Below are 21,976 nucleotides of genomic sequence, written 5' to 3'. Positions count from 1 at the left end.
TTTCCAGCTTCTTTTCTATTAAGGTTGGATGGAGGTTTCAGTTATTTTTCTTTCTATTTCTTTTCTCCCACTGCTGCATTTGTAGACACACTGTCTCGTTGGTCTGTAAAAGGTGATGTATTATGCATGTCTTTTCTTGTGGATTGGGGTGGCAAGAGCAAAAAAAGAGACGGTGAGCTATGAGAGGTCACATTCGGAGAAACGCCCACTGGTGACAAGGCTGACTAGCTGCGGTGGATGGTCCAGAGGGGGCTGGCAGGGGCGGGATTCAGAAGAGAACATTCATTTTTCTCTCATCCAGGAGCCTGAATGAAGAGCAATCTTTTTGTTTGTTACAGTGATGGGTAATTTGGAGCACTTCCCTTTGCATGAAGAAATTTGCTATTCTAATCAAAATCTCGTCCCTTTCTACAAACCATTATAAGATACTTATGAAAATAGGCAGATTCAGATTTCCTGTTTGAATTTTTGTCAGCTTTCACTTTTATGCTCATTTGCAGAATCACATAACTATGAAAGGCCAATTAGCTCTAAGTCCCGGGAAAGTGACAGAATAAATTGCTTTCTTCCTAGCAAATCAAGAATAATATTGTGGGTGCAGTGCAAAAGTGTCCACCCAGAGATTTTAGTTCATTTTATCAATCTAATAGAGTGCTTTCGGCCTGTCTTCTGTGACTCATACTTCCAGTATCCCCTTTCCTGTCAGAGCTCTTATATAACACTCCTCTACTTTTGTGCTGAGATAGGATAAATCTGTAAATTTGAGCCGTGTGTTGGTCAAGATGCTTAATGTGGAATAGACCTCTCACCCCAGTCAAAATTTATTTAAGTCACATCAAAGAATTCATAGAATTCTTATTAGCAGGGTTGACTGTAACCAAATTGATATCCCTTAATGTAGCACAGTGAGCACCCAAAATATTTTTCCAAAGAGAGTGGCTGGGATGATGTCACTAATAATTGCAATAGAGAGGCAAATATGACTGGGAACCAGAGGACAAGTGCAGTTTCCAAAATCAAGCCATTTCAAAAGAACAGCAGATTACAGCTTTTTAGGGGAACTGCTCCTCCTGGCCAGGCATATGTGAAAATTGCTTCCTGTCTCCAAGTTTCTCTCTGTGGCTCTGCTATATTTTTTGAATACTTCGCCCCCAAGTGGCCTAGAGCAACTCTACCATGCCTGGGAAGCTCGGGGCACCCCAAAGGAAAGAAACACAATTCTTCAAGCTTGAGATGACCCCTGGGAACAAGGCTGCTGGAACAGAGGGCTTGCCCATCACTAATAGGACTAGGACTTAAGGTGAGTGTTGTCCCTGAAGGAGTGAGACATCTCAGGTTTTTCTCTGAAAGGACACTGGGGGTGTATTCATTATACTGTGAGGTATTCTTGGTGGCCTTTTGGGAAGAAAGACAAAATAACGAGGGGACTTTACTTATTGAATAATTTTGTTTGTGTAAATCCATTAGCTCTGACTGAAATACAGTGAATTGTTAAATGTTCCTTGTTCACATGCAGGGCTACATTGGTGCATATGAATTGTATTCAATCAGTGCTATTAAAATGAATGACATTTATTTACCATAGCCAGGTACTTCAGCTGCAGCCCAATTTTTGTTGTTCAGGAGAGTGGATGCAAGATATTTGTGGAGTTTTGTTCTGGATTTTCATGCAGTTACACACAACATTTATATTAATACCCCACAATTTGACATGATTAGTGTCATTAGGACGAATTCCAAAGGGATTAATGAGGATTTGCTACTTGTAAGGAGCTGTGGCTGTGCAGAGGCTGCCACTGAACCCTTCCAGGGTGGCCTCATTTTGTCGGAACTTTTGGATTAGAGATACTCAATAAAAACATCTGTAAACTGTTATAAGATTTACATTCTCCGCCCTGTTCAGGATGACATTGCTAACTCTACTGCACTACTGGGGCTCATTTAATCTAGCAGTTGTTTCAGCAAGCACTTCATAAAAAACAATTATTGAATTAATCGTGATGTTTCCAGTCCTGAACTCATTTATGCTATCCCCTCCACCTGTAAACTCCTCTCCCACTTGCCTTGTAGAAGGAAAACTGCATAATTTCACAGCCTATAAAATATGTGCTGTTTTTGTTATTAGAAGATCTATGACAGGAACTCTATTGGTAGGGAATGTAGTGTTCCAGTGTCACTGTGTTCTGCTTTGGGGCAATTAAACCTTGTCAACTTAGTAGGACACAAACTCTGTGCTTACCTCTCAGTGCCCTTCTTTGAAAGGCTCCTTCCACATGCCCTCCCACATCAATTCAAAAGTTTACTGAATGTGTTCTTCTTCCAGTTATTTTTAACAGCATCAGAAAAAAAACCTTCTCTGAAGCCTTTATACATATTTATAAATAAGAGAAAATGTTTAATCTCTCTAAATCTCACCTTTTTTTGAGTCATATTTTTTTTTTTGGATTGTAAGAACTATTTCCCAAAACCCTCTATGGTTGCTGAGCATCACAGTTTCTAAAGTTTAGATTTAAGCAGTATCCTAAGATGTATACTATATGTGATGAGAGAGAAGAACTACAAAGAGAGACTGGACTGGCAAAGGCATTTGGTAACTGAAATGTCCGAGACCAGAGCCCAGTAAGTTCAGGAAGACACAAATGAGTACCTCCATTTGATCTCTAGGTGATGGGGAAACTTTGCTAGTTAAAGCAAACCATCTAGTAGCTTAGCATTTTCATATTGAAGTGTTTCTCTGGTACCTGCAGAACCACAAAGCAATCAAGACCACATCCCCGGAAATTCATCATTAACTTGTGCTAAAAGAATGTGTTAGTAATTTAAAAAGTATAGGTTGAATCCAAGCCAACCATTCTAGTGCAGAAGTGTATCTGAGGGTAAACCATGCATACTTACCCAAGTGTGATTCGAGAAGGGGTGTGTCAACAAACAGGGAGTGAGAGGAATCACACAAGAAGGTTCATCTAAATACAACTGTATTCCTGTTTCAAAACAGGCAGTGGGATTTGATACAGAAAAATTCAGTTCATCTAAACCTTTGAAGAACTGATGGTCTACTGGCCAGCTGACTTCAGGTCTCACTACAATGAAGGCTCGGAGACAACATGCATCCTGGCCAACAGCAGTTGCCAATTCTAATTGGAACCTGTCAGAGTATTCCTGTACTGTGGAGGGATACAGGGGGACAGCAGTGTGACTCCCTCATCTGATGCCTGATTAAAAACACAGACATAATAAGGGGAGTTTTGGGGGGGTAATAGGGCTATTTCGTTTCCTCACTGTTGTAGTAACTCCAATTCCTACATGTGTTAAAACACATGGACCTGTATGCCAGCAGGAATGTTTTACTCTACGTAAATTCAAAAATAATGACACAAAGAGTTATACTCAAGTTGCAGCTTAGGATAATTCTGTTGCATCTCACAGAAGAATAATAGGAACTTGACTCATGGATAAACACAAAAGCTAAGAGAAAAAATATAATAAGATATGGTAGAAACAATAATTTTATTTTCACAAAAAAACATTAAAATAAGAAGAAATTGAATGTGCAAAGTTATTTGTAAAGATGCTTCATCAATTTACAAATGAAAGCTAACTACTTAGACTCAGATCTTTTATAATGTGTTCCCACCTCACCTTTCAGACTACATCTCCTTTTATAGGCCCCGAAATATTTTATCTGCAGTTCAGAAATCTCAAAATTCTGAACACTGAATGTTTTTCCACATCTCATTTGGTGGCAAAACCTGATCTGAACTGACACGATGCTTTTTATGTATGTCACTTTGTGTGAATATTTGCATGCTTGCTGTAGAAATACCACTGTGTTTGATTACTAGGTGCAGCCTAAAGCCCATGGGGTATGTTTTAATATACAGCATGTGAACTGAATTTCTGTTCAAAAATCTGAAAACTTAGAATTCCAAAACATACCTGACCTCAAGGGTTTCTAGTAAAAGATTAGTAACTGCTTTCAAAAGACTGTTTCTGAACAAAAATGATGGTACTTCATACTTCTCCTGATGGTATCATCTGTTTATGCTTTGCCACCTTTGCTAACATCACTGCCTTTATTCTGGAAGTACTATCCTCCTACCTCAGCAATGTGACAGCTAAGTTTTAATGGGTTTCCTCCATGAAGTCTTCTCTATTCACTCCAGATGAGCTTGTTAATTCTTTTTTTTTCCTGATTTTTTTCCATCTTCTTCTGTATTGTGATTTTTCTCCAGTACTGGGAATTAAACCCAGAGGGCACATTACCACTGCGCTGTACCTACAGTCCTTTTTATTTTATATTTTGAGACAGGGTCTTGCTAAATTGCTAAGACTCTCACTAAGTTCCTAAGGCTGGTTTTAAACTTGGGATCTTTCTGTCTCAGCCTCCTGAGTTGCTGGGATTGCAGGTGTGGGGGCCACCATGCCCCGTTGTATTGTAATTTTTGATAGCACAGACTTCCTGGAGTAGACAGGACTAATGTGGGGATCAGAAAATCTATAGAGAAAAAAAATCCACCACACACACACAAAAAGTATAGGTTGAATCCACCACACAAAAAAGTATAGGTTGAATCCACCACCACAAAAAAAAAAAAAAAAAGTATAGGTTGAATTGCAGGACAGCAAGGGAAGGTTACAATCATAGCTGTGAGGATGAAGATGGAGACAGAAACTGCTGCACCTAGAAAGCATTGATAAAGCTTGAAGATTTACCCTGGGGCTTGTCAGGAGTCGGTTGACATGAACATCATGAAGACATCTAGAAGAAGAGTATATGCTATCAATTAACCATTGATTACCAGAGCCTGTGCAGATATTTTAGAGTCATTATTTCATTACTCCCCAATTTTTGACTAGTTTGTATCTTCACTCTACCCAGGAGAGGCTGAAATTTCTAAACCCTTGACCACATACCTAAAAAAGGCAAGATTTGAACTCAATCTAATTCCCCGAAGCTTTCTCATAATCACTGTGCAATAATGCTCGTTCAGCTGGATCAAACAGAGATGGTGGTAAGAAATTAGATTCAGGTGAGGTAGACCTAAAGTTGGGAACCGGGCATAGATTTCAACACATGATATTTTGCCAGAGGTGCACTGGGGTTACCCTGTGATTACATCTAGCAGCACTCAGATTTCCCCTTGTAAGTTCTAAAGCTTTACCTCCCTATAAACCTTACAATCCTCTTGTCTGCTAGGAGGGAGTCTCCACCCTTAACTGGGGAAAAAGTACTGCTAAGACTGCTCTTATGTGACATGACAGCAAGGGAAGTGAGAAGAGAGATTAAACCATGTAAGAGAGGTGAAGGGGAGACAGAAGACTCAAGAGTCTAGTAATTTTCTATGCATTTTCTTCAGTACATTGACCTTTTTTGGGTTCTTGAAACTGACAGGGGCTATATCATGTTCATTCTTGTCCCCAGTAGTAAATAATACAGTGGCTTGAATAGAATAGGAAATGAATAATTGCTTTTGGATGGAATTCTTGCTAGCAGATAAGTAGATTTGGGCTGCTTACACACACACACACACACACACACACACACACACACACAGATATACAAATATATTCCTAGTTTGGGGCAATTTCTTTATGTTCTAAGCTTTGGAAACTTCAGAATAAAATTAGGTATATGTAAATGCTCAAAAAGAATGATACATTTTAACTTCCGTCAGGTAGACAAAATGTTGGGAAAACATTAATTTCTCCCAAATTATTTTATAATTTCTTTGGACCAAGAGATTTTTGATATATTGTATCCAAGAAGAGAGCAGCCCCTCAGTGTCAACAAAAAGCTGAGCCAAATGACATTCTATATTCTGCTCAGTTCAGCCTTTCCTTCAGAATCCTATCTGTGCAACCGGCAGCTTTCACTTCAGGAAAGGAGAATATAGATGAATTAATGAGAACAGAGTTAGCATAGGTCTCTCTCAACAATTTATGGCAAGAAAATTAAAATAACCTGTTGATCCTGCACATTAGCATTGCTGGCTCTTTGCTCAAACCCTTTAGGATTAGTTTAAGCTCATAGGGATAAATAGGCATAAATAAAAATGTATTTTTCCCATCTTTCATTTCACAAAGAAAGTAAATCTCCTTCCCTATTTTATCTAGCTTTTATTGTTCTTGAGAAGAAGGGGAATATAAAATACTAGTTTAAAGAGTGTGAAACTTGGGTCTGGGGTTGTAGCTCAGAGGTAGAGTGCTTGCCTAGCATGCATGAGGATTCGGTCCTTAGCACCACATGAAAATAAAGATATTGTGTCCACCTATGATAAAAAAATAGAGTGTGAAACTCTTTCTGATTTTGTTTTGTAATGTGTAGACATTAATATATGAATGCTCAGACATGGATAATTCCTGTAATAATCAGAAAAAAATTGACAATGAAAATACTTTATGAGGCAATCATATATGTTTTAATGTAATGTGTAGGAGTTTGACTTTGGATCTTATCTGACTTCTCTTCCTAGGTCCATCAAGAGAAAAACATCAAATTCTCCACATAGGTATACCAATAACTGTAGTGAGGATATGTTGGTGATCTTGAGAATAGACTGAGATGGTCAATATTATAGGATTGTCTTTGAAAGTTTACCGGTGATACCAAAGGCTCTCAGTAGTACCAAGGCTGAACTAATTTCTAGACAGTAACATGGAGTCTCAGGAATGGAACATTCTTGAATTGGACCTGGGCCCAGCCATTCGTGAGTGGATCCACCATGTCAGAAATACTTGATCCTCTTCATTTAAAATAGTAAAAAATTTTAGGGTTTCCAGTCACACCTGTAACATCAGGATTTCCCTGGTCCACATTAATATCTATTTTTAATATGTGTCTTCTGTCATTTTGATGAGTTAAAAATTTTATTATAGTCAATTGTCTAGTCCAGACCATAACAATTTATTTGGCAAATACTTATTAAGTCTTTATGATCCTCCAGTTTATATATAGTCAAGAGATCACCTTCCTGAGCCTCTAGGTTGCTAAAGGAAACTGAATATTAAATATTTAAATAGAATTCACTCAAATTCATATCATAATATGGTGAGAAATCCAGAACCTCCCAAAATATCTTTGAAGATTATGGAAGATTACATGTAAATGGGGGTTCTATGATCCCATTTTCTACTTTTACTTCATCTCACTTTACATGCTATATTTCTTTCCTCTTTTCCTACATTGTTCTTTGCTGTATCAAATCCCCCTGTAGAAACCACTGTGCAAATCTATCATTTCCCACATTTGACTGACAAGTACTTGGGTGGATTCTATCACCCCTTCTAATATTCTGCAATATTCTCTTTCAAATTAATGATTTTTACTTTGCTGTCTGTGGAGTAATTTAATTCTTTTCTTTTGACCTCTCAGAGGACTGCCAATTCCAAGTGTACTGGTTGTGCCCCGTACAGCTCTAGCAGATGCCATTCATACCAGAATCTATGTGAGCAGAAGCTCCTGGTGTCAAGCAATTCTCAAGCTCTCTGGATGTACCTAAGGCCTCTAACTATCCAGTAGCCTGCAACACTCCCAGGCTTATTTTATATCTTTCATGCTATGATTTCTAAACCTTAATTATGTATTTCAGTTTGTGTATGTCCCCAGCAAAACTTTGGCTATTTATTTTACAGAAGATCAGGTGGAATTCTACTCTTGCAGTTTTCTGAATCCATACTCCTACTATCATTTTGCAATGCTGTAGTAGTCCTTCTCTGTGTTGTGCTGTCTGGCTGAGTGGTGCAAGCCTTTCTTGCTCCAAGACTATATCCATGTATAGGTCAGGATGTGATGGCTATCTTTAAGGAAATATCCAAGAAGTGGGTGCTTACACAGGATATAGATATGTAGGGAGTAGAGATCTGAAATATTATCTGACATTGAAAAAGTTTGTAGAGGTAATACTAGGTGGTGAGTGGACACAGCAGTGGGATTTTGGTTAAGCTTAGTTCCCTTCTCTCTGACAAGCCCTGAATCCTGGGGAGACCGAGATTCAAAGTGGCAGTATCCTGAGGAGGAGAAAAAAAAAAAACTTTGTGAATTCCTCCACTTTGAGGACAGAATTGGTTCTGGAGTGGAATGTTTAGATGAGTGTCAAGTGGCAGTATCCAGGCAGTTCAATAGTATCCACTAGCACTTTGAAAATTTAAAATATAGCTAATCTGAATTGAAATGTGCTACATATAAAATAAGCACTATATTTTGATTTTTTGAAAATATTGTAAGCTAGCACAATTAGAATACTTTTATATGGATTATATAAATGAGGTCTCTAATTCTTTCTTATTTTACCTATATAGGTTAAACTATATAATTAATTTTACTTGTTTCTATTTTTAAAATGTTGCTTTCAGGAAATTTAAAATCAGATGTGCATTTTGCATGATACTTCTACTGGATGGCAATGTTCTGTGTCATGAGGAGTGAAGTCACAGGATGTCAGACAGAGTGTTCAGTTTCTCTTAATCACTATTTTAATCTTGCCTCCTCTATCCCAAACTAGGATTTTATTTACCATTTGTTGAACATCAACTATTTTCCATATATTTTTAATTTAATGTTATTTCTAATTATTGTAAGAACTGTAATAACGGATAATATTATACTCATTTTTAAGAGAAGAAAACATCCACTTAGAAAAACAATACACTATAACTGTAATCAGGTGTCATATTTGTTATCTGTTTGAATATATGTGTTATGCCAAATTTATAATTTTACACATTTAAAAGAAAATAGAGTTCAAAGAAGTCTAACTGTTTATTCAAGATCACATGCCACATGTTACGGAGTATATTTCTACTCTTGGCTGACTCTACAGCTTGTGATTTTTTCCACCATCTACACCGATGAGCAAGTTCACATTGTTTTCTGAACATTATTAAGACTCCATGGTTCAAACAAAGGAAGTGAATGGCTTTTATTTAATCAAATATTATGATTATCATTGGTTTGACACTTTTCCTGTTAGAACTAATATGGCCCCACTTTTACTACTTACTATATAGGATGTGTCATTTGAGACCCTAAAGAGCATCTTTGTCTCAGCACTCCCCTTGGTTGAATTAAATTCTGATAAAATGCTTGTTCTCACCTCACCCTCACTTTTTACCCGAAGGCAGCTGATGTAGGTCTTCAGACTTCCTGGAACATTGTGCAGCTATGTGCTGGTGGTAGCAGTAGCTGTTGGGGAAAATGCACCTATTACGTGTTCACATGGGGGAAGAGACATCAGGAAAGCCCTGGCTTTCCAGTGATCTCAATTGGCCAAGGATTCATAAAAAATTAAGAAGCAAAATAAATGCTCCTTTATGATCAATGCTAGTTGATGTAATTTTTCTTATTAGCATATAGAATACAAATAGGAAGACCAATAGCAGACATTACACGAATAACTGCTTTCAGTTAAGAGACCTGGAATTCTTACTGTAACCTTGAAACCTAAGTACTACCATCTTTAAGTAAGAAAGGTAGGATTCTCAGGCTGAAGATCCCCAGGGAGCCTCAAAATGGTGCTTCAGCCTCAAAATGGTTCTTCCGGTTTATTTGGCCTCATAGAACTCTTTTTGTTTTTATAGTGCAATTAATCTTACCGAAAAGGGAAACTTTGAAGTAGTACCAATTTCAATGGATGTTTATTGTTTTTACCTTTGCCTCTGGAAGCATAATGCATTGTTATAATTGTCTGAAAGTCAAGAGTATAAACTACCTGACTTGCTCTAGGGAGATTAAACAAGCTTCAAAGAAAATCTAGTTTAGCTGTCCTCCATATTAAATTATGATATTTATATTTCATGCATCTTAAATGTCAAGCAAGCAAAAAATTAAATCTCAGTCCCCCATTTCCACCCACCTTTTACTATGTACAGAAATATATTCAATAAAAGGATTTTGACTTTTATTAAGTTTTCTTTTTTTCTTAATATAAGGAAACTATCAAGTTCAAAAACATAAAACATTATTTAGTATAATATATGTAAAAGGAGTTAAATAATAACATGAAAGTGACATTATTAAATAACCAAATGATAAAATTGAAGACAGATTGGTATGTGTTAAAATGGAAAGCTTTTCCATAGATAGCGTCAAACTAAGAAAATTTAAAGTATATGAAGTTCACAAATGTGGAAAGAGTCTAGTAAAATTACTTTGGGGAATTCAGAATAAATCCTAAACTTTAAAAGTGACAATGATAGCATAAGAAGAATAAATATAGGGCTTTGCTGTTTTTAATATACCATAAATTATTTCTAATATATGTTGTATAATACTACAAATTTCACATTTATTATGGGTTGAAAAATGTCTCTAGCATTGCATACATGTAAATATTACTTACACTAAAAGAGAAGACTTCAGAGCCAAGGGACTGAGGTGTCAGTGGGGTTATGTTAACATCAGATAAAATAAAATCAACCCCCCATTTATCTCCACTGAAAAGACTGGTGTAGCAGAAAGAGAAGGTGTGAGGAGTCCAGTGTGACTGGAATCTTTGTATTTTCCAGCTTGAAAATTGTTATTGTCAGCAATAACAATTCACTTGACCACTCTGAACCACAATAGATTAAAATTTAAAAATGGGTATATTGAACCCATTATATTATCATGAAGCTTCAGTTAAACTACAATGAAATTCTCAGCATACAAACTGTGAAAATTTTAAAAAAATATATTAATTTTTCTTTGGTGGTTTTACTGAGAAAAGCAAATGAAAATAGAAATAATCTCCAGTTATCTTCTTTTATATCTTATTATAAATTTCTGGCATAATTTCATATGTTCATTATGATTAGTATTATTCACCATTTTAAAGGCTTTTTAGAATATTTTCCTTTAAAAATAATAGAGACACAATGTCCTTGATAATTATAGTGACTTGTATTTGTATCAAAATGCCTCATATTTTTCACTTTCTCTTAAATCAATCATGTGTTTGTAATTTGTGTCCAAATTAGATTATAATCTACTTGAGGTGGGGGGAGTTTTCCTAGTATTCTATAATATCACAGGCAGTTTCTGTTTGCAAGAAAACTCATTAATCACTTCTATGTGGTGAGTAAAAAATAAAAACCTACTTGGACTAATATGTTTAAAACTTTACTTTCTAAGATAATTTTTGACTGTTTACTTTCATTTCATAAATCTCCATTGTCCATGAAATTAAGTACTAGACTGACTAAAGCTCATCTGGAACATGGGTCCATAATTGCCTTTCAGAGCATCTGGCAGCTCCTTAAAGATATCCTACTTACCTACAGAAAGACCTGCATGCCTGCTGCTCAGTTGCTATGCTCCATTCTCAAAGCCATTGATTCTTTACTCAGACTCTCATTTTTAGTGACTATCATATCCAATGGCTGTGTTTGAAATCCTACTTCATTCTTCCAAGAACATCCCAAAGTATGGATCTTACCTTTTCTATTTTTTCCTCTCCTTTAAAACCTTGTTGTACTTTGGTTTATTCTTTCCCACAGAGCTTACAGATGCGACAGACTTATAATGGACTTTGGAGATTATCATAGTCTACTGACCCATGGAAGGAAGCAGGATGTTGTTTTGACACTCAATGAACAAACTACAAATAATTCTGTTGAATCAAGTTTCCTAAAAGGTTGTCCTTGAATCCTTCTTTGCCTCTTCAAGTCTGAATATGTCTACCTTTAGCTGTTTGTGCATTTCTCTGTCTTCATATTCATTTTATGGCCTTGAACCTCTTCACTGGTTTCCCAGTGATTCCCCATAGTCCAGAGTCTCCTGGATGTCTTCTAAGCACATGGCCTACACAGTACCTTACAAATAGAAGACTCTGTGTAATAAACAAATGCAGCATCTGATTGTTGAATCACTCTCAAAGTCCATTTCTCATGAATCTTACACCTCATAAGTAGAATTAAAATAAGTATCTCATGTCAGATCTGATGTTTTAGTTGTCTTGTTGTCACATTTTGTTTCTCTTGAAAATTCAAAGAAAATTTAGCTGATTATTTCATAACTTACCTTAGCAGTTTTTGCTTATGCATCTATCAATGGATACTCAAAACAGTAAGTGGGTAAATGGGAAGGATGGGGTTTACCTTTCGAAGTAGCATCTGGGGCTGGGGATGTGGCTCAAGCGGTAGCGCGCTCGCCTGGCATGCGTGGGGCCGGGGTTCGATCCTTAGCACCACATACAAACAAAGATGTTGTGTCCACGGATAACTAAATAACTAAAGAATAAATATTAAAAAAATTCTCTCTCTCTCTCTCTCTCTCTCTCTCTCTCTCTCTCTCTCTCTCTCCCTCTCTCTTTAAAAAAAAAAGTAGCATCTGAACAAAAAATTTCTACAATAAACAGACACTATTTTAGTAGTAAAAAAATACTCCAGCAAGTTCTTTGTTTTTGCTTTAAGAGAGTTGAAAGTTAGAAGCAAGATTTGATGTTTGAACATTAGCAGACAACGTGCAGTGCAGAAGTATCTACAATGAACCTTAGTAATTGTTAATTTAACTCAATACATTTTTTTATTTAACTAGTTTTCACTTAGTTAAATTTAACTAAGATCTGATAATTAAATTTAATTATAAATTTTGATTTCTGTTATTTATTTCTGATTTTGTTAACAATTAACCATTGTAAGTCTGAAGAATACCCTTATTAAAAAAATATTTCAAAGCTTTTAGGCTTTAGACTTCACACTGAATATAATTTTTTTTTGTTTCAGAAGGGTTTCACTTTGCATGTAATATTTTATTAATAAGTGATATTCTTTCAGAGATAATCATTAGAAGTTTAATATTATTCAATAAATGTGTTTCTGTGTTAAAATATTTTTATGAATAAAATCATTTTAACTCAAGTGAGTTATTCTCTTTAACTCTTATAAGAAAAACATAAAGTATATTGCAATATTAATAATACCCTCCACTTTATCTGTAGAGCAAATTTAGGTTTTCATTGATTGTAATTTGTTCCAGAAGGAGATCCCAAGTACTGTAAAATTAGATTCCATTTAAAATTATTTTATTTTGCTGATATAATTCATTATAAGAAAAGGCAATCAACTAAATTTTATGCAATCAACTTAGTGTTAAAGGCTGAATTTTCTATGTATGTTTTAATATTGATCTGTTCATTCTGTTCTGTTAGCCTCTTGTTACTACTTGTTACTACTCTAACTTCTTGCTTTCCCTTTCTAATACCCACACCTTCTAGACGAGTGGTCTAAAGGAAACGGTGTAAATTGTGAATCTCATCATAGAACTTCCATCAAGGTTTGTTGAAGAGTATATCTGTTGTCATTTTGTCACATCGTTGCTATAGAAACGAGAAATTAAAGGAAAAGGCATGATGCCTGCATTTTGAAGGAATATATAAAAATGTATGGTATGTCAGGTTGTAAAAAAATAAGTGCTTCTGGGAAATAGAAAGAAAAATAAAGAGTGTGAGGGAGGGTAGTGTGGGTGGGCATTAGTATTTGTACAGAGAGGTAAAAAAAAGTTTCACTGATCATATGGCATTTGAACAAACTTGAAGGAAATTAAGGCACACACAGTAGATGTCTGGGGAAAAAATTTCTAGGCTGAGGAATCAGCAAGAGCAAATGCCTTGGTATGAGAGCATGCTTGGAATGTCCCTGTCCAGGGATTTAGAGTAAAGCTATACAAAAGTGAGAGATGAAGTCAGAGAGGAGGCAGGGTGTGTCACTTGTGTGGGTCTTGTTGGCTCAGGCAATGAGAGACTGTTCTTGTAACAGAAATTTAAAGATGGAGTAGAACTTCAAAACACAGAAGTTCCATGATCTAACTTACATTTTAAATGGATTTTGCATTTTACATGACCTGGCTGCTCCATTCAGAACAGATTGCTGGGGAACAAGCTTTGAAATAAGAAAAGCAGTGAAAAAGGAAATTTCTTAATACAGGTAGGAGAGATACGATATTAGCTTAAAACAGGTGGGTGGAGATATCAGAAGTGAGATATCTGAATGAAGGTAGAAACAATAAGATTAGCCAAGTGAAGGTTGAGATAAAGAGAATAAACAGACTTTATTTTGGCTCAAGCAATTGGAAGAATGAATTTTTGCTTTATTGAGATAGGTAAGATTGTGAAAGAAGAAATCTTTGTTTACCTGTTTGCCTAGAGAATGTCAATAATTAGGAATTCATTTTTAGCTTTTCAGCTTGAGATTATGATTAGATTTCCAGTTGGATGTGTTATGCATGCAACTAAACCTATTCATCTGGAGGGCAGAGGGGAGATTTGAACTAGAAACCTAAATTTGATTGGTAACAGCATATGGATAGTTTTAAAGCCATGAAGTAGGACATACTACTGAGGAAGTTAGAAGTAGATAGAATAGAAATAAGGATGCCATATAATCCTGGCAGTTTGGGAGGCTGAGGTAGAAGAATGGGAAGTTAAAAGCCAGCCTCAGCAACTTAGTGAGGTCCTCAGCAATGTAAGGAGACACACACACACACACACAAAGGACTGTGAATGTTGGGGATGTGGCTCAGTGGTTAAACAACCCAAGGTTAAATCCCTGGCACCAAAAAAAAAAAAAAAAGTATGACAATGTGGAAGTGATTTTCCAATGTGTGTGTGGAGGGCAGATGAGGAGCAGCCAGGTAGGTAGAGAACCAGCAATGAAATGGTAACAGAGTTTATCCAATATTGCTGAGGGAGCTAAGGACTATCAACTATTAATTATAGAAATGAGTTAATTTTTCCCTTTGATGAAAGCTATTTTTATAAGGTGATGAAAATGATTAGAGTGAGTTTCAAAGTGAATAGAAGAAGCAGAACAGAGATAAGGGATGTAAGTAACTCTTCTGAGGAAATTTCTCTATAGGTGCTTTGAAAACAAGACAATGAATGGGACATTTTAGTGGGATTTATATTTTCATGTATGGTCAATGATGGAAATAATCCCATAGAAAAGAAAACTTTAATCTGGAGTAACAAGACACAATTGCTGGTCATTCAACGGAATAGGCAAGGAGTGGTGGGTTGTATCTATATGGAGGAAGAACTGGAGGGTTTGCCTTAGAGTCAAGGGAAGATTATCCACAGTGACAAAGAGAAGCCTGAGTGCGTGGGAACAGAGCTGGCTAGTTGGGAGATACTACGAAGGAATGTTGTGGAATTGGAAACAAGAGGAATTGGAGGGAAATGCTGGAGTCTGAGAGGGCAGGGGAAGCATTCTTGTCTGGGAACATCTAGAAGGAAGAGACTAAGGGAAATGAATTCAGATTTATGGGAAGCCCCAAGTTCCTGCTTTTTGTGTCAGAAACAGTGGCTTCTAAAGTTCATGTTCTCTCCCTAATTTCCTTGCAACTAGGTGTGGCCTGAGCACTGCCTTATATGTAGAAGTGATGTGTGATTTACAGGTCTAGCCTCCACACACCTTCTGTGAGCACCTTCATTCTGCCTTCCTCTCTGGCTGGCTGGAATGGAAATGACCCTTTAGACACACTTAAACACTGAAAGATCCAAGAGATCCAGACCTTCCCTAACTTGGCATCCCAAATCACCGCTCAGCTAAGAGGAAGTCTTGCTCCATTGACCTGCTATCTACACACCATTATTTCATGATTAAGAAACCAACTTTCCCTGTGCTTGTTCCAAAGGGGTAGTTTACTTTCTAGGGCAACTCTAGTTACTGTAACTAATTAATCCTTATTATGCTCATTTTCCCCCCTGGTATTTCCATGTTTATTCACCCTTTTTTTTTGTTTTATTTGGATTACTGAAAATTAACCTCCAAAACTATTTCATAAATTTATTTAACATAGAAAAATACTGTAAAAGTGTTTGAAAGGTAAAAATAACTAATGCAAGAAACATTAATTTAGTTTTATTAATTCTATTATTTTATATTATTTGCTATTTGCTTGTATTGTACATAGAACCTATTATTTATCTACTGTATATATTTGTATATTAGTTTCTTAAGACTGCCAAAACAAAATACCACAATCTGGGTGGTTTAAAGAATATAAATGCATTGTGTCAGAGCCCTGGCTCCTAGAACACCAAGACCAAGGTGCTGACAGGGTTCACAATTCCTTCTGAACGCTGCAAGGAGGAATGTGCTCCATGCCTCTCTACTTTGGGAGAATTGCTGGCAGTCCCTGGAATTCTTTGGCTTAGACACATCACCTTAATCTCTGTGTTTCATTTTCACATGGACCCATGTTAATGACCTCACCTTAACTTGATTTCCTTTGCAAGGACCTTTCCTTCAAATAAGGTCATATTCTGTATTTATTTATTTTGTACCAGGGATTGAACTCAGAAGCATTCAGTCACTGAGCCAAATCCCCAGCCCTATTTTGTATTTTATTTAGAGGCAAGGTCTCACTGAGTTGCTTAGTGCCTAACTGTTACTGAGGCTGGCTTTGAACTCATGGTCCTCCTGCCTCAGCCTTCCTAGCTGCTGGGGTTATAGGCATGCACCACTGTGCCTGGCTCAACATCTTTTATGAAAGACACTGTTCAACACATAACAATACTATACCAGGTTGTCTCACAGCAGCGGAGGGGAGGAGGCTCTCAAATCACACAGAATGGGGTTGGGATCCCAGCCCGATTTGTCTTTGTGACTGAGTTTCGGTTATTTCAATTCTCTGAGCCAATTTACTTCTTTGTAAAATTCAGGGGTTGGGGACACCAAGCTCATCAGATTTTTGTGTGAAGGTTAAGTTAAATATTAGGTCCATTTTAGGCACTCAATGAATGCTAGCTATTACTCAGATGATTAAGGTGTTAACACATGATAATAAATAATTGCTTTGACCCAAATGTATATTGCAATATTCTACTGTTGCTATGGAAATAGTATAGTGTTAGGGAATGATCCTAAGTTTGTCATTTAAAAAAATATAAGTAGCCTAAGCTGTCTTAATTTAATACTATTGATGCCATCATTTTTAATGTAATCTTGACTGTGGGGCTTCCAATCTCAATTCATCCTTTATTAATTGACACCTGTACTTGAATGCTTGTCCTTAGCTGAGATTTATTTGATATGAAATGATAGATATATCATGGGATTAGCTACTTACTTCAAAGTCATGTTCTTTCGTGATTTGTGTGTTGAAATGAATCAGTTGTTTGCAGTTGAAAAGCTAATGAACTACTCACAGAACTGAAAAGCACCCCCAAAAGTTTAGAATTTGAATGTGCTTGTGCTTCTGAGGAGCACACACCAGTTGCCTTTCAGGTATCATTTTGTCCTTGAAATGGATCACTAGCAGTTTTTACAACATAAATGGATGATTTTTTTGAAACTCAACCATTCTCTATTCAGGCTCTTCCTATAATAGTAGCTCTAAAGCACGTTTAGTCCTCTCTCTTTCCTTTCCTATCTTTTCTTTTTTTTAGCTTGTAAGGTTTATTAGTTTTCCCACCAGGGTGAACTGAGCAAGAGGCAGCTGCGGAGCTAATAGCAAGAACAGCTGGCTGTTATTAGTTCAGTTACTGCATATACCTGTGTCTGTTCACCTACAAACTGATAAATTTCATCCTTAAACACTAATGCTAAAATAGAAAGTGAATTGGTGCAAGAGTGAAAGAAATGAACATAAAAAGTGAAGACTTACTGTTTAGAAAGAAATGTGAGTTAAGTGCAAGAAAACAGGATTAGAACGTGATGGTAGTATCAAATGAGTCAGGATATGATTATCAAAGGGAGCAAAGAGAGAAGTGCCTGAGTAGTAAAGGCAAATGGGTCTATTTCAGACATTTTACACTGCCTTGGTCCAAGTGGATTAACACATTGGCATACTGTAGCCCCTGGCATTATTTTTCCACTTACATTTTTGGTCCGTCACTATACAATTTGTTTCAGGCTTAGCTTTTGGAATTAACTTAAAATGGATTCTGGGGCTTCCAGGAAGGGACAAAAGAGGAAAATAACAGCTGACATGAAAGTCACCACAAATCATTCACAGCTGTAACTGTACTGCCCATGTCCATTTTGTATTTACCAAGCTGAGTGCTAAGTACATCCCCATCCACTCCACACATTTTCTTTACAAGGGCTATAAAACGCTTGTTGAGCTATTAGCACTCGCTACAACTAGGGTTTCATTAAGGAGAATAGATACAGTACCTGGAGACGTCAGTCATAAAACTCCATTCGGAGCACAAATAGTGCTTAAAAGAGGCAGAGGGACAGCAAAAAAGAGAAGATGCTGTATGGCCATTAGGCTGGAGGGTTGGAGGGGGAGAAGCAGAAAGGAACTGAAGCAGAAAATTAAATGGTCTGATACTGACTTTGAATAATAGCTCTGGGTGACCCTGAATCTTACTACTGGAAGTGTGCACATATTAAAATTCTCCAGTTGTGATCAATTTTCTGTGTGCTAGATATCCCCCACCCCTATACATTAGGTGAGTAGGAAGAAACCAGTCATTTAAAAAAAAAAAAAAAAAAACTCTTGTAGGCTCTGCATCCATTTTATATCCTTTGTGAAATCTGGTGATTTCTTCTCCTTTCATTAACTCTTCCAGAAACATTGGCCCTGGTGTGGGCCCTTCACTCATCGGAATCTAATTATTGCCATCCATTCTGGTTCGGCTGCCCAGGCCAAGTGCTCAGAGACCACCACAAGGGAAATCAGGGCTTTGAGGGTATTTGTTAGCACTGCCAGATGCATCTCTACTGGGAGGTTATTTCCCTCCATTTTTATTAACTCTCCTTTTGTTTTAAAACTGCTCATGCTTTTCCATCTTCAATTATTTCCACCAATGATTTATCACAAAGTGAACCCCTACTTTAATTGCTGAACTTTCGTGTTCAGGCTTTGAGACTCTACAATAACCTGATTCCTCTAATGGTAATATTAAGGTAAAGACATGGCCCCTCTATTTCTTCCTATGTTCTACATGGAGGTATTGCTCAACTACTCTTCATTTCTTTCAAGGAAGAAAGATTTTTTTCCTAAAAGAGTTTCTCTTCAAGATAATTTAAAAAGTAATTCACGACATTCCTAAAGAAGTACAGTATATCTTTAGAGAAGGATCTCCAGTTGGATTTTGACTTTCAGTTCATTGGGCAAAACAATAGCATTTAATTGTTCACATCTAGACTCAAGTTATTTCTGATTAACAGGAGCATAAAGACTATACATTTAGTATTTCTGAATATGTGAAAGGTAGGTAAGATACTGAAACTGCAATGATCAGCTTTAAAACATTTTAATACTTTCCAGTATTTGATAATACTTTCAATATATTGGAATTGTTATTTCAATGAGAAAAGACTATATAAGTTATTAAATAATAATATCCAAAGAAGCCAAGATATTATTTTTAAACTCCCAAAGAGCCTAATAGATTCTCCTTTCTTCTCTCCATTAGTTCTAGAACCACCAAATACTTGCTTCTCTCCTTCACAAATAAAGTTTAGACCAGGGACACAGTGAGGAAGACCCAAAGTTTCTTCACATATGGTGACTGTATGGGTGTTTTGTTTTTGGTCCATGAGTGAGTTCAATAGACAACCACTGTGTTAGTTTTATGTTGCTGCTATTAGGAATTGCTGCAAAATCTTAGTAACATAAAACAACCCAAATTTATTATTTTTATGTCCTGGAGGTTGAAAGTCCCAAACAGCTCTCACTGAACTAGAATCAATGTGCCCACAGGGCCTCAATCCATTCTGAAGGCTCTAGGGCAAAATCTGTGTCCTTAATTTTCCCAGCTCTAGTGTTTGCCCACATTCCTTAGCTTGAGAACCTTCTGTATTTAAAGCCAACAGTGGCCACATCTCTCTCTTTAGTTTTGAAATATCTGACTTCTTTTCTCTTTTGAGAACCCCCTAACTACACTGGGCATTAGCAGATGAACCAGCATAATATCTGATTAGCAAACCTAATTCCATCAGCAATTTTCAGTCCCCCTTTCCAGGTAACACATCCAGGGATCAGGATGTGGACATTTTTGGAAGGCCATTAGTTAGTCTACCACACACCCCCTCCTAGAGGTCTGAGTTAAATTAGAGACAAGATTGACTCTTAAGATCACCTTGGAGATTTCTAATTACAACTGTACAGTATTATTTGAAGTCAACTATTACTCAAAAATTATGTTAAGTGCAATTAAAATTTAAAGTGCCTTCTTTAGTTTCTTATTTTTAAAGATGTGTCTGGATTTTGGATATGAGAGAGTATGATATAAGGGGAACTAAATGACTTTTGAGATGAAAAGGGTCAATATTTCCATTCCAATTTTACTTACTGAGCTTTGGTTTCCTCCACTTGAAAACAAGGAAGAGGCTGTAGAAAGGACAGCATTAGTCACACAAGGTTACTTAAGTAAAATGTTACTTAGTTTGTATTAATAATAATATACTCCATAATTCCTGTGATATGCAGGCAGCACATGATGGGTGCCTGGTAAATGTTACTGTTCCCTGCAATGCTCATGATAAGAGCAGTGCTCAAGCTTCACTGCATTCTTAGTGGTCAATGCTAATCTGGAACTTCTTATAGACCTCACAAAATACAAATTTGGTTTCTGGGTTTCTGCAAACCTGGGGACGAATTTCAACCTTTGACCTCAGTTGCTCTTGTGAGATTATCACAGAGCATAAAGTTAAATTGTGTGGTAACGTTATTATTTTTTTCCAAAATTGTGTAGAAGCTGTTTTGCTTCCTGATTTCAGTCAGGGTGCATTTAACCCTTGGAACTGATAACTTTCTGCTTCTATTTTTATTTCTCGCTCCCTTATCTATAATCCCACTCTTACAGAGTACAAGGAGAAATTGTTTTGATGGGGTACAAGAAATGCACAAATAATGTTTATGATTTGAAGTAAGGAAGTTAGTCTATCATAGTGCATGGAATACATAATCCTATGTGTTATGCTATTTAAGTTGTTTCTTAGATATATAAGCAGTATATTGTACCTAGGATGATAACAATAAGCTATCATATTCAGCTGTGAATAATTATATACCATTGGCAGAACAATGACTCACAAAAGATATACACATCCTAATCCCTGGAACCTGTGAATGTTATTTTATATGCAAAAAGGGAATTAAGGTTGTCAATGAAATTTGCTAATCTTTTGACCTTTAGATAGAAAGATGATCCTGGATTATCTGGGTGATCCCAGTCTAATCACATGGCTTCTTAAAAGTGGAAGAAGAGGCAGAAGAGAGAACAAGAGGGACAAGAAGCTGAGAGGGACTTTAACTGACTTGGAAAGTGATATGAACATGAAAATTCCACCGAGCAAGAATGCAGATGGCTGTCAGAAGATGGAAAGAGCAACAAAACAACTTCTTTCCTAGACCCTCCAGCTAGGACTGTGAGGTCACTGGACTAACATACGGAAGTGTAAGATAATAAATCTCTGCTGTTTTAAGCCATCAAAAATGTGATCTTTTCCTAACAGCTACAGAAAACTAATATACATACTTTTCCTATATCTAAATTATTATGGCAATTTACTGGTTAAATAGCTTAAACAAATTATTACATGGTAGCCACCTGAAAAATAGTCTCTGTTAATGTCATTTTAAATACTATTCTATTATTATTTTAATCATGTACTTTAATTCAAACATATTTTAATGAATAATTTCTTCTAAAATTATACACTCCATAGACAATATTTTCATAAAATCATTTATGCTTCTACCTTTTCATGATAGGTGGAGATCTGACAGAAAACTTTACAGGCGATTTCAGTGAAAATGTATTAAAGTACGTGGCATTGAAATGGCATAATAGTATGCAAAGAATTTTATTTCAGATCTTCATGACAAATAAAAAATGACAGCCACAGCTGACCAAGACAAATGATGTTCATGTTTTTCAGATGTGAGGGAAAAAAAAGTCCATTTACCTTTAAAGGCCACTTACTGTTCATGTCTATCACACCTGTAGTCTAATTTATTAAAGTTTTAAAGTTTGAAAACTCTATATAAGATTTCATGAAGATCCTTGTTCTATCTCAAATTTGCCACAGTGTTGTTATAAGG

At 36.4% G+C, this 21,976-nt stretch overlaps 1 long non-coding RNA gene across 1 annotated transcript; it reads left to right on the top strand.

Moving 5' to 3' along the window:
* Nucleotides 1-467: 467 nt before the first annotated feature.
* LOC120889093 (uncharacterized) lies at nt 468-21,368 on the top strand. The gene is made up of 2 exons (XR_013425002.1): nt 468-1,300; nt 21,069-21,368. It is a non-coding gene; the product is annotated as an uncharacterized LOC120889093 (long non-coding RNA).
* The last annotated feature ends 608 nt before the right edge of the window (nt 21,369-21,976 follow it).

The sequence above is a fragment of the Ictidomys tridecemlineatus genome, chromosome 8 (genome assembly GCF_052094955.1).
Source record: "Ictidomys tridecemlineatus isolate mIctTri1 chromosome 8, mIctTri1.hap1, whole genome shotgun sequence".
Taxonomy (NCBI): Eukaryota; Metazoa; Chordata; class Mammalia; order Rodentia; family Sciuridae; genus Ictidomys; species Ictidomys tridecemlineatus.
Note: the sequence above shows the minus strand (reverse complement) of the source record. Positions and strands in the feature narration are given on the sequence as shown.